This window comes from Nicotiana tabacum, chromosome 15 (genome assembly GCF_000715075.1).
Source record: "Nicotiana tabacum cultivar K326 chromosome 15, ASM71507v2, whole genome shotgun sequence".
In the NCBI taxonomy this organism is placed as follows: domain Eukaryota; kingdom Viridiplantae; phylum Streptophyta; class Magnoliopsida; order Solanales; family Solanaceae; genus Nicotiana; species Nicotiana tabacum.
In genome coordinates this window covers 76,937,787-76,943,786 of record NC_134094.1, presented here as the reverse complement: position 1 = coordinate 76,943,786, position 6,000 = coordinate 76,937,787, and positions in this window count along the sequence as shown.

The window sequence follows — 6,000 nt, the reverse complement described above, 5'->3', positions numbered from 1 at the left end:
CACGGGAGCGCAATGGGGTTATGTTGGGAATGATTCCTTGTGCTTGTTTTGTGTGATTCATTTCTCCCTTGTGGGATCGATTTATAGCATTATGCTCTTATTGTTGGTCTGTTAAACTTGTTGGATAATTACCTTATGGCTTTCTTCCCATTATTGAACATATTCGAGCGGTTTCGTGTTTGGCGCGGATCACATCATATGAGGTTCTGGATGGTATTTGATGTGGACTATCGGTCGAGCAGCTTGTACTATGTAAGACGTGGTTATTGGACGTGGGATTAGTACAATCAGATCCATATAAGGTATGTTTAGAAAAAGACTGCCATTAGTCAGTCCGAAATTCAGCAATGGTTATTGTCGAGCGAGAGAAGTCACGACTTGTTATGTTGATGGGTGATTATGAGTTCTTATACATTTCTTCCTTCATTGTGGCAATGCGAAGGTTTGGGGTGAGGTTTTATTTATCATGAGGTATATTACTGGTACCGAGTTTGGAAATGAGAAGCTATTGTGGCTGGAAGATATTTCTATGGGCAAACGAGTTATGCAGTACGTCGTATGGTTATATCTTGGGAGTATACTTATGGTTTGATACAACTTGTTAAGATTGATACAATGTATATATGTAAGATTAGATCTTAGAGTTAGCTCCAGAAGTTGGAATTTGGTTTTAAGGAATGTAAGCTGAGGTTGAAGGAAAAGTTTACAGTCATGATTGTGTTAATGGGCTTATAGGCTTGAGGTGATGTGAGATTACCCATGGGTATGTATATGATGATCTACACTGTGATTTTGGAAGCTTTGGGATGACTTTTAGCACGTTTGAGTATGAACATATGTTTAAGTGGGGGGAGAATGTAATGACTCGACCGGTCATTTTGATATCTAGCATTCCATTCGGCGGTTTGAGAATTTTAGTAGCTTCATATTATGCAATATGACTTGCATGTATGGTTGGTTTTAGAGGTTTGAAAGGTTTGAGATTGATTTGGAAGAATGATTCTCAATTTGGAAGCCTTAAGTTGGAAGAGTTGATCAAGATTTTACTTTTGAGTAAATGACATCGGAATCGAAATTTAATGGTTTCAATAGGTTCATATGATGATTTTGGACTTAGGCATGTCTTCATATTTGGATTCGGAGGTTCCTAGAAGATTTTAGCTATAATTGTCGAAAGTTGGAAAGTTGACGAATTGGAGAGTTCTTAAGTTTGACCGGGAGTTGACTTTGGTGTTAACCTGATTGGTGTTCCAGATTTTGGCCAAATCTTTTGATTGGTACTTGTGTGCAAAGTTTGGTTGTGATCCGGTATGTCTAAGTGTGATTCAGTCGAGTTCGGCGAAGTTTGATTGTTTGAAAGTTAAGAGAATGATTTGATCTTCGATACTTGGTTTTGATATTATTTATGGAGTTTAGAGCCTTTGGATAAGTTTGGTTTATGCATATGGACTTGTAGGCATGTTTGGACGGGGGCTCGGGTGAGTTTCTAGGTGGTTTCAGATCATTTTGAACCACTTTGTGGTTGATGGCTTTCTAGTGTTCAGGCATTTATCGCGATCGCGGGAGTGCAGACGTGATCACGGAGAGTTATTGTTGAGATGGAGATGTTTTTTCACCACGGTCGTGAAGTGTTGCATTCGATCGTAGAGTAGGATCTCGTGGCGGCTGGTTTTTGGTCTTCGCGTTCGCGGGCTTGATGTCGCGATCACGAATGGTGGAGGAGTTGGTCTGCGCATTCACGTAGAGGAAGAGGCCGGCTGGGGGTTGGTGTAAGCGTTCGCGATTGGATAACGCGTTCGAAATTGAGGAAGAGCTAGAGAACTTCGCGATCACAGAGGCTTATTTCTGGGCAACGGCATTTTGTGCTTCGCGATCGCGAAGTGTGTGACCGCAATCGCGAAGGGTTTACTTGGGGCGGACTATTAAGTATTATATATCAGGATGTTTTTCCATTCTTTCATATTTTGTGCCCTAGACTTCGAGAGGAGGAGAATTTGAAGGGCAATTTCACTACTATATTGGAGGAAAGGAATTTTTACTTGGATTTGGTTTTATATGTTGATTCTTCTTGGATTTCTACATCAAAAACTTGGAATTTCAAAGTAAAATTTGGGGGTTTTGTTTACAACTTTAGAGGATGTATTTTGGGGATTTGAAGGACGATTAGGACCCAATTTCTGAATCTAATCACATATTTGGAGTCGTGAGTTATGGATAGCCGAGATCTACCCCTTGACTCGGGTTTGGACCAGGTGGTCCTAGGTTGACTTTTCTTCACTTTTGGGAATTTGATTAAAGATTGAAGTTTTATTATTTGGAATTGATTGTTATGGATTTGTTTGACGTTATTGAGTTGTATTTGACTAGATTTGAGTCGTTTTGGTGTTGGATTTCTAGGGAAAGGTGGTTTTGTTATTGATTAAAGCTTGTCGGATGGAGGTAAGTCTCTTGTCTATTTTTATAAGAGGGAATTCTCCTCATAGGGGATCTATTTGCTCCTTGTTACTTGATATAAGAGACACATATATGAGGTGAAAAGTGTATATGTGTAGCTAGGTTATGACCATATCTGATAAATGTTTGGCTTATTGTTATGCCTTGTTTGGACTATGTGAACTCCTTACTCATGTTTCATTGATTCTATGACTATATGATTCATGATCTAGGAGCATTCCTAGGGTTATGACTTGTTGATTTGGCATAAAAAATTATTTTTCCATGTTGATCTTTATTATAAATCCGTAGTCATACACTTGCCTTATTGCTCCATGATTATGGTAGTTTCTATTGCCTAATTGCCTCATGATAAATAATATGATTAAGCTAGAACCTGTTAAATAGAATGTTGAGTCATTATGATAAATTCAGTTACATGATTTACCATAGCCATCTTTTAGCCATATGAGCTTTTTATCGACATTCTTATTATCATGTCTGGTGGCTTTTTATTACATCGTTTCATATACATATGCATATGTATGAGTTGGATGTTATGGAAATATTGAGGAATTTGGTGGTAAGGACAATGTGAGCGGATATTGGTTATCGATTATTGATGATATTATGATTCGAACGGGTTGCGCACTGCAAAGATTGATTAATGATCATTAAATACAAAATGATCATATGCTTGGATATGGATCCATCCCTTCGGAGTCAGGTGATTACCCATGTTACTTTAGGCCCTATGAGCGTAGGCACCTGTGATTCTTTTGGTGCTTGTTGGACACATGGCATGTGTCAGGCACATGGATTTGTGTTGTGAGTTGTTGAGAGAGGGATCAGGAGCATGCATTGGTAGTTTGGATGCATGCATTAGCTCTTAAATACATTGACATTGGATCATGAGCTTGCATATGTTCATAGTTTTTACTCATGCATTGGTTTAATATAAATATTATTGACATGAATCATGTCTAAGTATGATGATCGAGGTGTTGATATCTTAATTGCTCTCCTTATTTCTTAAGCATGCCTAAATTTTGTATGACCTATGTTTCTTTGAGCGGTCGTACTCATTTGATGATAGCATGCTTATTTCCGTATTTTATTTATGCTTTACCTGATTATTGGATGATTAGTGAGTGTCAATGTCAACCCCTCACCACTACATTTTCGAGGCTAGACTTGTTACTTACTGATTATCGTGGCTTTGAACTCATACTATACTTATGCACATTTTTGTGCGAGTTTTAAGATCGGTATTAGCGGTACCATTGAGTTGAGTAGGCACACTATATCGGGGAGTTCGTGGTGAGCTGCTATACTTGATCTGATTCGCAACACATAGAGTCCCCTTCCCTACTTATTTATTTTTTGTTCATGTATTCTTTTCCAGATAGATGTATTTATTCAGTTGACTCTAGTTACTCTTATTATATTCTAGTGATGTAGTGACACCAGATTTTGGGCAGTTTATTAAACAGTTGTGGTCGTATTTAGACCCTGTCATGGATTATATACTTATGTTATTGATTTGAAATTCATTCTGCATTGTTATTTATATCATAAAATAGTTAATAACTTAATAAATGATGGTTGTTATTGTATGTTGACTTGCCTATAGAGTAAGTTAGGCGCCATCATGGCCATTGGTGGAATTTTAGGTCATAACAATTCATTTTGATCGCCATTGAGTACTTCACATAATGGGTAGAAGTGATCACTTTCAAAGCAGTCACCAAGAAAGCGTTGGTGTACTTTGTACATTCCAACATCATATGTCATTTTGGTATCCCAAAACTATCATTACAAATAATGTTGCTAGTTTTAATAGTAATCTGATGAGGGGCTATGTGATCAGTTCAAAATAATGCATCGCAATTATATCCCTTATCAGCCCAAAGCCAATGGTAATATTGAAGCTGAAAATAAGAACGTCAAGAAGACTCTTAGGAAAATGGTCCAAGATTCCTAGAAATGGCATGAAAAGCTATCGTTTACAGTCTTAGGATATCGCACAATTGTCCGCACTTCGTTCGGCACAACTCCTTACTGGTTTATGGAACTGAGGCAGTAACACCAGCAAAAGTTCAAATCCCCTCTCTTTTAATCATTGTCGAAGCAAAGGTGGGGATGCTGAATGGCTCAAACCCCGATTGGAACAATTGACACTGATTGACAAAAAGTGATTGAGTGCATTCTATCATGGGCAGTTGTTTCAACAAATGATGGCACACTTACAATAAGAAAGTGTATTCCATACAATTTGAGGTGGATCAACTTATTTTGAAATTCATCATTCTGCAACAGGAAAAGGCCAAAGAAAATTTATTCTAAAATGGAAAGGTCCTTATATCCTCAAGAAGGTTTTACCAAAAGGAGTTTTGTACTTGGGAGATGCACAAGGAAATACTCCAGAAATAACCATTAATGCAGATGCGGTCAAAAGGTACTATGTTTGACATACTTTCTTGCAAAAGCTTTCTTAGGTTGGGATGACGAAAGGCTTTTATTCTCACTATACAAATGATGTTTACCCTTACTTAAACCCTTTGAGTCTAGTTCACTTTTGTTTGTTCACCCTCTTTGGAACCAACATATCTAAAAGAAAGAAAAAGAAGAACAACAAAAATCGAAAACAAACAAAAATAAATTTCATGTTTGATTGAACAAGGTTCAACCTGATTTTGAAAGGATACGTAGACAACCCTACTCTAGAGTTCGGTCCCACCAAAGAAAAAGACACACATTCCACTAAAGTTAAAACTGGGATAGAAGGTACGATATTTTGACGATAGTTTCGTTCGAATGGTTCCAAAGTTATAATTCAGTCCATAATTCTTTTTGCCTAACCCCTATTAAGACCTTCTAACAAACCTTTTTGAGAATGTTAAATTCAAAAATACCATAGTTATCAGACCTCACATTTCCAAGAATGAAAGAAATAAAGTGAAAGAGTCTTCTTAGTGAAAATTCTTGCGTGCACTGTAAGGCGATAGTGGGTCAAAAAATAAAAATAAAAGAGTCTTATCGGTGAACACCCTAACAGGCACTGTAAGACGAAAGTAAGTATAGAAATGATAGAGATTAGTTAGTGAAAACCCACAAAGGGAACTGCTGGGTGAAAGAGAGCCTACACTACCACGGCACCAACACAATTAGGAAGGGTCTAGGTTTCAAGATAGAGGTTGGGACTGATTTTGAGAATTAGAAAGTTCATGCGGATCGGGCATCCAATCCAAGAGGCATATAATATTCATTGAAGTCTACATGTACCACCAGATAAGTCTTCTTCTCCATTCCTCAAAAGGGATACCTCTTGTTTAAATAAGCTCTTTCTTTCTCAATCGTTTTCTTACCTTTGCAATCATATATTTTATTGAAATACCTTTCGATTTAATCCTGTGTCAAGAGCAAGGCAAAGAAAGGATGGCAAATTTGGCTACAATACTCTCAGTTTGGTCAAGCCAATTCATTAAATGTCACCTAGCATTGACGAAGGGCACCAAACTGAATGTGATCTACCCTGATTGGCAGATTCCCTAAATAGGTCAAAGC